Raw genomic sequence first — 13,944 nt, forward strand, 5'->3', positions numbered from 1 at the left:
GGGCGTTTTCATAAGACAGATATTGAAACTTATTTGAGAGAAAGGATTTTGATAAAGGCAATACATGTAACAGACCACCCCTATCACACCGTTCTTCTTTTCTCTGGCTCAGAAAAGAATATCACCTTTAGACTTTTAATCCGTGCCTTTTTTCCAAACAAAGTTTATGTTAATTCTAAAGTAGCTCAAGTAAATTTGCTGGAAAAATGTGGAGTCAAGCATCACCCTTAATTATACATAATTAACAGGAGAGAGAAAATCATCATTAATTGATACTTCTCTAGCATAGCATCTTCCTAGAATTCATTCTGATCCAAGAATTCCTACCTTCCTGACTTTGTTTTGGAAGAACATTTATCTTTCAGTGCTGCTGATGTGGAGAGATGTCTATATCTGGATTGAACTCTGTGAATTTTCCTTTTTGAATTTAAGTGATCATCATAGTAGTACACTACACTGTCCGGAGTGCATCGATGGCAACTGCTGCCTCCAGGTGTTAGAGAGGCCACTGAGGACAGGTGCTCTGCAGGACCTCATACTCACCACCAACAAGGGCCTTGTTGGGGACGTGAAGGTCAAAGGCAGTCTTTGCTGCAGTGCCTACGAGACAGCGGAATTCAGGATCCTGAGGAAAATGAGGAGGGTAGAAAGCAAGATTACAGCTCTGGACCTCAGGAGAACAGACTTTGGCCTCTTTAGAGATCTGTTTGGACGTGTCCTATAGGATAAGGTTGATATTCAAGGATCACCTCCTCTAAGCAAAAGACCAGTCCATACCAGTGTCCAGTTCTGCTGCCCAGTACAAGACAGACAGGGACTCGGTGGACAGAGTCAAACAAAGGTCCATGAAGATGATGAAGGACTGCAACATCTCTCCTGTGAGAGAAAGCTGATGAAGCCGGGACTGCTCAGCCTAGAGAAGAGAAGGCTCAGGGGGATCTTCCATTAATATTTATTATTGGATAGTTAACAATAGAAGTTTATAGTTATTTATTATAACTCTCTTACACCCAATTTTCTAAATTAAAGTTAATTTTGTTTCTCCACAATATAAAGGAATATTTATTTGAAATGCAGGCTGCGTGATTTATTTTTCTGTCCTTGGAAGACTGACCGAAACAAAAATGACAAATGAAAGAATGTATTTGTCAATAAAATTTTATATAACCGTAACACTTGAAAAGAAGTAATAATTGTATCTCAGCATTTAAACAGCAGCTTTGGATCTTCAAAGCACATTAACTAATTAATCTTCATAAGACCCCCAAGGAAATTAATGGCCTATACAACAGTTAATGGAGTATGTTCTTCAAAATCCCTAATGCTCTTTCTCTAGCATTTCTTAAATTATTAAATTGTCCAATTTAATTGCTAGAACACGTAACAAAGAGATTGGGCTCACAAAAGGGAGAATGTAACTATACGAATTTTCCTTCATCAGTAGACTCGATAAGTCCTTCCTAGACTGAAAGTGGATCTTCCAAAATTAAAAATTTATAAACGTCCAAATGTCCTTAATTCTATGAATTTAACCGCCCAACTGCTCGATGCTTGAATCAGCTTTACAGGATTTACAGATCCCAGAGAACGACAGCAGGGGGTGAGGAAACTGAAACCTCGTTTTGAGCCACTTGGGGAATTACAATCTCCACCAAAATCAAATGATACGAAGCATCCGGCACAGCATCACCACTTCTTCCATGAGACACGGGATGATGGTAAACCTGAAAAAAAATGTGAGCACACAAACGCACGAATACCTACACACACTAAATTTCAGTTTCAACATTTTCAGGTCACAACAACTGTTTGGAGTCTTTTGATAAAGACCCTTTGCAAAGAGGAGAGACTGGAAAAAACATTCAACTTACTCTTCTCTTCTTACTTTGAATAATGAATGAAAAATAGAAGTGTTTCTTGAAGATACTGAAAATACCAAAATATCAACTCACTTATTGTAGTCTAAATTAAATATTTTACTGCCCTATAACATTTAATTTTGTTAATCTTCCACTGCAAACAAGGAAATAAAGTACAATTTACTCAAGTCTTTCTGGGAATCTGCAAGTTCAAAATGTTACAAATAAGTTCCTTTGTCTAGATTAATTACCATACTTAATAATTCAATACTTGGCTGGCAGTGACCCTCCTAAATCAGACTTAAAGTTCCACTGGGGAAAGAGCTCATTAACAGGCTATTAGGTTGCCTCTGTCACTTATCAGTTCTTTGCAGAAGGTACCCATAGATAATGATCAAAATTATTCAGAAAATCATTTTCATAAGGATTGGAGAAATCTTTGGGCAGTAAAATAGAAGTGTTTCCTATTATCTTTATTTTTAAATGCATTTTATATGTATTTAAAATGTTTGGGGGATTATTAAAGGAAAATATTTAAACAACCGACGTGTATGCAAACGTATCTGCTGGATGTGCTGTCTAGATTCTTTCGCTGTATATATTTTTATACAACTGCATACTCAAATATTGCTTTCCTTAAAATGTATGTCTATTTTGAGCGTTTTCTCACTCTTTTATATACATGTTATATACGTTACTACAGCATATGTAACGTATGTATAGATGTTACTATAGAAATATGAGTCATTAAAAATTCTGCTTTAATTACTAGCACAATCATATAAATATTTTAAAATAGCCAAGAATGATAAGTCAGGATGATCAGTGAAGTTGGGAGAAGTAACTGTTCAAAATGGCTAGTAAATTCAGCCTAGATTTGCCAGTGTCTTCTGTTGCCTACAGGAAGAGTGTGACTTTACAAGGGAGATTCAGGGAGCTGAATTTACTGCTCCTCTGAACTGTATTTAAGAAGGTCATCCATCTCCTTCCTCTTCCTCTTTCCAACTATAACGGGAAAGCTAGGATGGAAGGCTCATTAAGTTAATCTCTGTGAACCATTTATCCACATCAGGTTTCAGTTTACAAATTTGTCTTTTATTTCAAATCCTCAAGAATTTCTGTGCTTTGAGATATAGTTGCATTTATTCTACAGAGACACAACTAACGAGCTTGCCCCAAACGGTGTGGGATGACCAAATAAACTCATGTCTAACCTTTAAAAAATCCAATGCTGAACCCGTCTTCATTGGAGCCATCTCCAATATTTCCAAAGTCATGAAGTGCCCAGCAGATAAAGGGCACAAGAACAAAAACCACATTGCTCAGAAACTTTAATTGACTCTACTTACACAAACTGGATTATAAATGTTACACGTAATAAACTTTCATGTCTCTAAAGAATCTGATTTCTTTCATTTAATCTATATTTCAGGTTTTAATTAGTGCAATGGAAAACTCAATTACTCCTGAAATTATGTCATTATAATTTGTAACCCAAAAGAACGGGATGTAACACCTCTTCATTTCCACATTTCACTGAAAAAAGGGCTGTACCTTTCCAAGCTGAAAGCTCTGGGGACAGACAGAAGATAGTTTGCATCAGCTCATCATCTAATCATTTATGTTAATATTTCATATTAGTTCTACAGACTTACTGTTTAGTTTCCCCGTTTAACTAAAAGATTTTGAAATACGATTTTTTGGGAATCAATGGAGGCTCTTTGGTGAAGGGTCAGAATTCATGCTGCTTCTTCTAATGTCTTCTTGTCACTCACCCAGCCTCACGCTCACAACGCTGGTGAAGAAATTCAGTACAGAGATGTAAATTTTTGTTACACTGATTACAAAAGAAAGTCTTGATCTTTTAGGGAAATAACTAATAGGAAATTTTCACCTGTATGTTGCTAACATCTCTGAAATGATGAAATCTGGCTCACTATTTTACCTTTTATCACCATGTTAGGAAACTCATCCAAAGACTGCTGGCTGGCAGCATGCAACCCCTTCTTGTCAGAGCTATTGACATCACTCTTTAATATTTCAGCAATGGAAATTCCCATTTGAAACCCAAATTTTCACAAGGTTTAACTAATACATCCAACCTGACCTTGAATGTTTCAAGGGACAGGGCCTTCGCTGCCTTCCTGGGCAACCTGTTCGTAGTCTGATCCTGTTCACACTGTCCTCTTAGCCATGGCTTATTATACTTATCCTATTTTGCATTGCACTCAGCTCTTGGTGAAGGTGAGGTCATCAAACTTCCATCTCAGTAGAGGTCGTCTGTGATAAATCTGAGCTTCGTTAAAATAAGGATCAGGAGGATGAGTAACAATGAACTATCATAACCTCATTGTTCCGTGGATTAGAAGACTGAAAAGCAACGAGAACATAGTCAAACATATTCAACACTGGAATGCAGACAGACTTTCAAAATAATCACATATGACAAGAACTAAATTTTCAAAATCATTTAACTCTTATTTAGGCAGTAGGCAATGTGAGCAGATTTCTTAGAAATCCCCGATGTTGGGTGTTGAATTAGTAAGAGAACGTAGGATCAAAGAGTCCCAAAGAGAACTGTCATTTGCTGATAATTATCTTAAATGTAAGGATCTAAATGGAGCTGAGCTATTAAAAAAAATTGCTATCAATTTAGCCTGATGAATATTAGAGTCTGTCAGGCAACATATAACTCTTGCTAACCTGCGTTTCAGAAACATGACAATCAGCCTCAATGCAGTCAAGTTTTTGTTTGCTCCTGAATGCCCTTTTTCAATAGGTGCAGAAGAACTTCATGTCAGAACATTCAGTTTTGGGTGGTGGTGAAGATCACCATAATAACAATGTTTCACTGAGGCTCAATCTACGCTACGTAAAATTGTGACATAAACTTTCATAAAATTAATAAGCACTGTCTTAGCTTTAACGTGCATAAAATTAATAAGCGCTGTCTGATCCAGTTACAGCCCACACTGAATTTAAAACTGATTTCCCTTCATTTATTCTTCAGCCTTTCAAACTTGTTCCATGACAACCCGTTATCTACTGTAGAAGCCTGTGGAGCTGATTATATGAATTGCTTATGCATTTTATAGTCACCTTCCTTCTATATCTTGATGCAACGTAGGTTTTTTAAAGACTAATGAATAAACACCCAGCCGAGTAGCACATGATAAACACTGGCCGAGTAGCACATATTGTTGAGGTTTCCTTATGTATGAGAGAATCATTATGGCTCGCTTCATTTCAAGTTTACAACTCCAGGAAATATATTTTGTCAGGTTTTTCTAATTAATAGTTTTCAAGAATAAATTATTTTGACTGAAAACCTTGCATTTTTTAACTCTAGTTAGTAGAGTATTGAGTTGAATAGATTTGGCTTCAGCAGTCTAAAATTTCTGGGGTTGTAAGTCACCCTAGAGAAGAGTTGGAATGGTATAAATTAGTAACAAACTCCTCTGCGCTGCAAAGCCCAGCACTCATCATCTTCATGGACCTTTGTTGGACTCTCTGCATTGAGACCCTGTCTCCCTGTACTGGGGAGCCCAGACCTGGACACAGCACTCCAGATGAGGTCTCCCCAGCACTCATCATCTTCATGGACCTTTGTTGGACTCTCTGCATTGAGACCCTGTCTCCCTGTACTGGGGAGCCCAGACCTGGACACAGCACTCCAGATGAGGTCTCCCCAGCACTGAGGAGAACCAAAGGATCACCTCCCTTGACCTGCTGGCAATACTTTGCCAAAAGCAGCCCAGTACATGGTTAGCCACCTTTGCCGTGAAGGCACATCGCTGGCGTATGTTCAATTTTGAGTCCACCGGGACTTACAGGGCCTTTTCTGCTGAGTTGCTTCCCACCTGGTCAGCACCCCACATATACTGGTTGTTCCTCCCCAGCTGCAGGACTTCAGGCTTCCCTTTGTTGAACTTCATGAGGTTCCTGTCAGTCTGTTTCTCCAAGCATTTCTGATGTTCTACAAATAAGACATGAAAACCGAGGAGCAGTGCTTACTTCATAGGAAGTTCTGAGTCCTAAAAAATCTGACTGTTTACTGATAAACTGCAGTATTTTGTACAATCTAGAAAGGTAAAGAAGTTATTTTATGACTCAGATTAGGAAGAATGCCATTCTGTAGCAAATTTCTTCTACCAAAAAGGTTTGTACAATTCAAAGATTAGTCTACATTTTAGATTGAACTCCTGATATACTGATCTTCCTTTTTTGTATTTATGTCACTACCTCACCGATATTCAATATTATGTTCTTTTGTAAATCAATTTGTTTGAACATGTTGCAAATTTGGATGAGTTCCTGTGACAATACCAACTGGACTGTCCACACTAGTACTTGGATCCCTCCTTCTCTTAAGTTTGGTGGAGCTGGGCAGTATCTAAGCTGTCATAATCTGTGGATTGGTAGTTACTCTAAAAATAATTGCTTTCCTTATTCTAAGATGTTTCCATTTGGATGGGTTCTTAAGTGTTACCTGATGAACTCTTCCTGCTAGGGAGCACCTGATGTCTCCCTTGAACTGCTTAGGAACTCCGGTTAAACACGAAGGCTGGCAGGGCTTTGTGAAGGTGCAATACATCTCACATTTAAAATACTAAACGAGTAAATTCAGCTATCAAACAACTTTTTATAGGCATTTAAATACATGCATGTTTCTGTTAAAGGGATTGTAGAACCAGTAATATTAAAATCAAATGTTATCTCTATGCACTTGATCCAAAAAATCATGTTGTCCTGACTATGGAAAGGCAAGCGTTGCACAGAAAGCTTCATTTGCATAGGCTTTTTCCCTAGGATCCCTCTGCTGACACCTATCACACACAAACCAGTGTTATTCCAAGACAGTGAAAGAGACCTTTTCCATATCTAGTTCTTCCTTCATGGCGATGGGGTTGCAAAACAAGACAGATTAAATAGTGCCTTCGAGACACAAAGTAGTTAACTAGAGTGGGTAACGATCCCTCCAGTGTACTCCAACAATCTAAGCTTGTACAAATTATATTGCTTATTTGTTTAAAATCTGCATGGAGTACCGTGGATCAAAATAGAACTAGTGGAATGGGAAGGATATTTCACTCTCAGTTCACTCATACAGCATTCCCCAAGATTTGTTGTAGAGAATATTCCTTATATAACGTATTGAGACATGAAATGATCAGTCCGTGAAGACTGAACCATGGACTCAGCACTAAATATCTGTTTAAGTATCCTAGTTGAAAGATATTTAGATAGATCATGAATAATAATAAGGAAAGGGAAAAATATACAGAAATATATCTATAAGTCTAAAAAAAAATCTCTTGACAACACACTTGCTGAAAACATTTATGGCAAATCCATTTTTAGACTCAAGATTTTAAAAAATATATATTATTGTACACCTTTCATCAGAAATGGAAGTGGGGATGGGCGGGGGGGGGGAGGTAATCTGCTGGTTTTTTTAGAATATTAAGGAAAGTTTGTATTTAATTTCCATATAGGAAAAAAATTATGAATATTTTATTCTTAGATGCAAAATTTTGGTCAGTCTTTCATCTGGAATGGATTAGCATGAGTTGAAGCTAATAAAGTTACATAAATTCTTCTTCTCTGGTATTTAAACACTTACAAAGAAATCTGCAGATTTTTATTGAGGGCTTTGGAATATAAAAAAATATCTACACAGTGCAGAGGAATAGTCTTCTGGGTAGTACTTTACAGACTGAATATATGTGTATAACAGAAAATATTAGGCTGAGCTTCAATATTCTAATGAGTTGACGGGCGTTTTCTTCTTCAGTTTTCACATCAGTGACTTTCTGCATAATTGAGATATTGAGGCGCATTTAGGAAAGGCACAAAGAGTCATGTCAGTTTTATTCTGTCAAGGCTAAAGAAATCCTGACTGAGCTCCTCTGAATGAATTGGAAAACAGCTCACTGAAACTCTACTTCTACGCTCAAGTGCTTCCTGTCAAAGCAGAGGGCTACGCATGAGCATCCAGGCAGGCAGGAGAAAGTAAGGCAGGTGGCCTGCAATATGAGAGATGGTTACATTACCCTTCTCAGCTCATTTGCAATATTCACTAGGGAAAGGAGACGGAAAAATTATGCCTCTTTAATGGGTACATAATCTACAAATCTTCATCATGTGTCTTTTAAATGTTCAACAACCCATAGTTTGTTACAAATAGAAATATAATGCAGTTGCATGAACAATACTCTTTTTCTGGTATGTATTTCTCTCCCTTGAAGTAACAGGATGAGTATAGAACGGATTCTTATATTATTTAAGAAAGCAAAAGTCAGAAGGAAAAAGATAAAACCATCGTTACCTATTTCAAAAAAAGGATAAGTTTTTCTGACTCCAAGGAGAACGTTCTTGAGTGTTCTTCACCTGGACATTGCTGAAGCACCTACATAACTGTCTACTATTTGTTTATCTTAATAGTTTACACATATTATACATGTATTGGCATAAAACATCCTTTCTCTGTTACGTTAGTACAGGAAATTAAGCACCCATCCTGAAAATTTGTGCTCACTTACTTGTAAGTCAACTATAATAATTACGCTGTACTCAGATGTTAAGAGATTTTATTATGATACACGAAGCTTTTAATTTCTTTTTCTTTGCCTACTGCTGAAGTTTTCTGGCTTCCATTTCCTTTCACAGGCGCAGACAATATATCGCCACATTGAGAAGCCAAGACCTCATATCATTGAAAGAAGTACGAAAAGACAAATATATTGTAAAGATCTTTCAAAACCTTGGTTTTGTCCCCTTTTGTGTTGTAATTGTCATGAGTTCTAGAAATGATCCAGTTACTTCAGATCAGGAGTTCTTATTTATGGTGGAGTAACTCTGGTTTTGGAACAGAATGTTTCACCAGAATCATAGAATAGTTTGGGTTGGAAGGGACCTTAAAGATCACCCAGTTTCAATCCCCTGCCATGGGCAGGGACAGCCCCCACTGGATCAGGCTGCTCAAAGCCCCATCCAACCTGGCCTGGAACACCTCCAGGGATGGGGCAGCCACAGCTTCCCTGGGCAGCCTGGGCCAGAGCCTCACCACTCTCATGGTGAAGAAATTCCTCCTTCTGTCCAGTCTAAATCTGCCCCTCTCCAGTTTATAACCATTCCCCCTCATCCTATCCCCACAAGCCTTTGTGAACAGCCCCTCTCCAGCCTTCTTATAGCCCCTTCAGTTACTAGAAGGTCGCTATAAGGTCTCCTTACACACCTTACACTTTATTTCACTATTTTGGAGCCTAGTGAAGTTAGTTGGACATTCTACTATTACCTATTATCTGTCATTCTAGTGCAAGCACAACAAATACTGTACCAAAAAAAAACCCACTTCATCCCCAAATCCGAAATCTTAATTACAGGTTGCCTGACCTTTGAGGTGAGTTCTTACCCTTTGATTGCACCAGAGCAATCAAATCAGGTAGGATAAACAGCAGATCGCTTACCACACTGACAGGTAGAGGATGAACCTGTTGATACCCTTGGACAATGTTAAATGCCTCCTTCTTTGAGAAGAGGGCTGACAAGTCCACTGAAATTCCATGAATAGAAGAGAGAGACTATTCCACAAAGACACTAATTGATAGTCGTCCTGAGCTTTTTACCTGTTGGCTGCCTTTTCTTGTTGCAGGAAGGTGGGGTGATGCTTTGATGTTTTCAGCCTTCTTGTTCAATTCCTGTGAATCAGGAATGTTTGTTCATTAGGACAATTTTGAAAACATAATTTTGGTTGCACACATTTATGAATAAAGGCTAAAAAAATATTTCTTTTCAGTTATTTCAGGTAACCACACATTCCAATGGCAAAAACACTCAGCAGAGTTATGTAATCCTAAATGTTAGTTAGGCATAACTGTTAATTGTAACAACTGTGAAGAACAATTAGTACTTATTACACTTTCTTCCATCAGAAGTCTTCATTTGAAAAAGTTAATTCACCCATAACAGAGTATTTACACTTTTTTTGCCTTCTCTTATTGACCAAAACCAAGAAAAAATTCAGTAGAACGGAAGACTAAATCTTCTCCTTAGAAGTAATTTGGCAGAACCAGAAGTGGTTCTCATGTTAATGTTGGTGTTTATTGTTATTGTGCCTTAGAATAATAGAAAAAATCAGATTGGAAAGGAGAAACAAAACTGTCCTCTTGATCTGATTGAAACAATTAATAATAATTTTAAAATAAACATAAAAAAATAATATAAATAAGAATTAAAAAAAAATGAGAAGAAATATGACAAACACTGAGCAATTTCCAAAAGTTCTAAATTGCACTCCTGGGAAGTGTTTCAGTGATTAAAACGCAAACACAAAAGAAAGAAAAAGCAAAACCTTGGCAATGTGCTTATTTAAAAGTGAGCTTTATAAAATATATATTTAAGTGCCCTAAGTGAGAAATATGTACTGTTCTTGGCATTAAATGAACATTTGGAAGGAAATTTTTATTCCAGATAACTTTTTTGTTCTCCTCTGGCTCTCAGTCTCTTTCCACCCTCTACTATTCAGTCTCTCACTTTCCATTTGTTGTTTTCTGTTGTTTTTCTTTCCTATGCCTTTCTTTCTCCAAGCTTCTGTCCCCACAGACTTCTCCCCATATGTTTTCGTACATTCCGATCTGTTCCTTCTGTAGTGACATTTTGCTTTTAATTATTTGTTATTTAGTAGCAAAGAGCTGGACAACAATAAATACTTCAAAATAAATTCTAACAATTTGCATTAATATTAATGACCAAAAGATGTCACATCTTGGAATATTATAAATAGAACAGTGTTTCAGGAGAAGGTACATTCATATTTCATAAGTCCTCTCATTTTTATTACTTTCTCTTCCTGTTCTATTATCTTTCATATTTTTTTCAGTTGCCTTTTCTGTTGATCTTTCTACTTCTTTTTCTATGTCACCTTCAGCTTCTTTAACATTTTATCCTGTATTTCTTCTGCTGCTTCTCTGCTTATTTTTTCCTTTGAGTTGTTTACTTTCCCTTTTTCTTTTAAATACGCATTTTTCCTAGATTCGCTCTCCTATTTTTCTAACAGTCCTCCATAATTTTTTAACCCCTCCTTTTTTTCCTCATTCTAATATTTTGCTCTTGAAATACACGAAAATTTGTAGTTGACGTTATAACTGTTCATTCCAGTTACTTTGGGCCCCATCATTTGGAAAGATACACTGGGACATGTCTCCAGGTGCTGTGATCGAAGGACCAATACCATTTTACCTCCTCTTACGTCTGTATTTAGTAGTTCACTGCAGCCTGTCTTCTGCACATCCTGCAGCTTCTATGCATTCAGTCTAATTTACCATATAATGTTGATAATCTTTCTCGAAAGCAAGATAGGAGTGGTTGGACCAAGTCAAGACAGCTTGAAGCAAAGCTTCTCTTGGACTGGACATTCACTGAGCTCTTCTTCATCTTCCTAGCAGTGCCATCCTCTGTTGTGCCTGAATTTCTTCTTTCTTTGTTTTGATCAATGTTTGCATGAAATTACAGGAGACAAGAGAACTGGAAGAGACAGATGAACAAGGAAAGCTCACATGCAATCAGACTACACAAGGGTTTAACAGTGAAAAACTTCAGAACACATCCTTTAGAGAAAATCCCTGTCATCTTCAAATGGAACAACATTTAAGTACACATTTATGTCTCATTTCCTTCATTTTCCAGGAACGCTTTATTCCGATTTGTTTCTTTATTCTGTCTTTATTATTTATTTAAAGAAAACAAATGACTGTATTCTCTAGAGTCAGACAGTTGCGTAGTGCAACAGGGCGTACGTGTCTTTGAAAAGAAATGAAATTATGGAATGTTTATTTTGTCAGTGCACATCTGAAACGCTGTCAGTAATCTATTGCACTCTCAATTCAAGGCTGTGGATCGCATTATTTTGTAATCAGTGACACAGCACTATACGCTCAAACTCTATCAGTGTGATATGACAAGATGACTAAAATTGGAAACTAAATGATTCTTAACTCAAATGCTTAATTTCAGTAGATAAGATTACCCAGATGCGCGATTATATTGCAATCCTTCAACGTATTCCTTCATTAAAAAATGTATAGATTCATAAAAGAACTCTTGTTTCAAACGGATGACAAAAGTCTGGAGACTATTCCTACTTTGGGGAATTGTTCAGTGTGGATTGCGACCAAAAAAAAGCAGAAATGCTACACACTCTAAATTTACGTCAATGCACTCATTAACGTTGCTCCTTAAAATGTGTGTATATAGTGTTTTAATATATACGAAAATGTTGTTTTATCTTAATATTGTTTTTCTAACAATGTCTGGAGGCCCTAATCTAAAACAGTAGTTCTGGCTTGCCAATGACTGCGTTAACACGCTGTGATTCCTTCTCTGCTGCAATGAGTTTAACATAAAGAACAAAAAGAGAACGCCACCTGTTACAGAACACACCTTGAAGAGCTAATCCAGGAACAGAATGTCTGTCCCTCTATTCCTCTCTTGTGAGATCTCATCTGAAGTTTTGTGTCCAGTTCTTTAATCCTCAACAGAAGAAGGAGATGGAGCTGTTGGAACGGGTCCAGAGGAGGTTACAAAGATGATCAGAGGGCTGCATCAGCTCTGCTGGGAGGACAGGCTGAGAGAGTTGGGCTTGTTCAGCCTGGAGAAGAGAAGACCTTATAAGCCACCTTCCAGTACCTGAAGGGGCTACAGGAAAGCTGGAGAGGGGCTGTTCACAAAGGCTTGTGGGGATAGGATGTGGGGCAATGGGTATAAACTGGAGAGGGGCAGGTTTAGACTACACATAAGGAGGAATTTCTTCACCATGTGGTTAGTGAGGCCCTGGCCCAGGTTGCCCAGGGAAGCTGTGGCTGCCCCATCCCTGGAGGTGTTCAAGGCCAGGTTGGATGGGCTTTGGGCAGCCTGATCCAGTGGGAGGTGTCCCTGCCCATGGCAGGGGGTTGAAACTGGGTGATCTTTAAGCTCCCTTCCAACCCAAACTATACTACAATTCTTCTAATTTCTGCTTCTTAAAAGCTAAACACCCATCCTCTCAAGTATCAAAATATTGTACTGGACAGATATACCTTCTCCATACTTTCAATACTTAGTCAGTTAGTAGTTCTTTCTCAGAATCCTTGTGGAAATCTCATTGAAGAGAACTTGGAGCTTGCAATGACTTTCATAGCAGACAGGTCACTGTAGATGTGGATCCAAAATTGGTTTGCTTTTTCAGCTTGCTTCATCAGAATTTCAAATGAAAAAGAAAGGTTTTTCCCTAGAACCTCAACTATAAAAGCTCCATTGTTTTCATTATGCACAGAGGCATTCCAAGCATCATCTTGCATCAGATTCTTGGAAAATGGTAGCTTTGGAAGTTTGGAATCAGTGTTAATAATTTTACTCCTTGGAACTGGACGTTTGACCTGTGAGTTTTGTGAGTGGCAGGAAAAATGTTTTAAAATAGGCACTAAGCACTGAAATCTGTAAGGGTAAATACTGTCATTGTTTAACAAACTTTACAACCTTTCAACCCATAAGTTTATCGGGTGATAAATTGCTTTTTATCTGCCAGCATACACAATGTCACAGGAATTTAACGTTGACTTTTCATAACCGCAGGTTGATTTTAATTGGCATGAAGTGCCCTGGAACTTACTAGAGACCAATTACCTTTTAAGAAATCTGTTATTTGATAGTAGTTCAAAGTGCACGACACAAAAGGATATCTTATGTGTTCCTATGTCATTTTGACATAATGTTTTATTACTGCACACACAACGAGGTATCCTCATGGTTATCAAAAGATTAGAGTTAGTCTTAAGAAAAATTTGAATTTATGGAGAAGGATGTGTGCTGGAAACATCAAAGGATAGTCCAGTGACAAAATAAGTGTCAAGAATTCAGAATATTTTTGTATAAGAAACAACAGATTGTACTATTTTTCAGGTATTGAAAGAATTTCACAGCTGGAATTCATCTTAGATTTTTAAAAACTAACAATAAGACTGTCTCTGAAACGGGTTTTTGTTAATTCAAGACTGCCAGACTGGGCTTAAAAACAAATTTATCAATCTACAACATGAGAGGATAATCA

The sequence above is a fragment of the Cuculus canorus genome, chromosome 8 (genome assembly GCF_017976375.1).
Source record: "Cuculus canorus isolate bCucCan1 chromosome 8, bCucCan1.pri, whole genome shotgun sequence".
Classification (NCBI taxonomy): domain Eukaryota; kingdom Metazoa; phylum Chordata; class Aves; order Cuculiformes; family Cuculidae; genus Cuculus; species Cuculus canorus.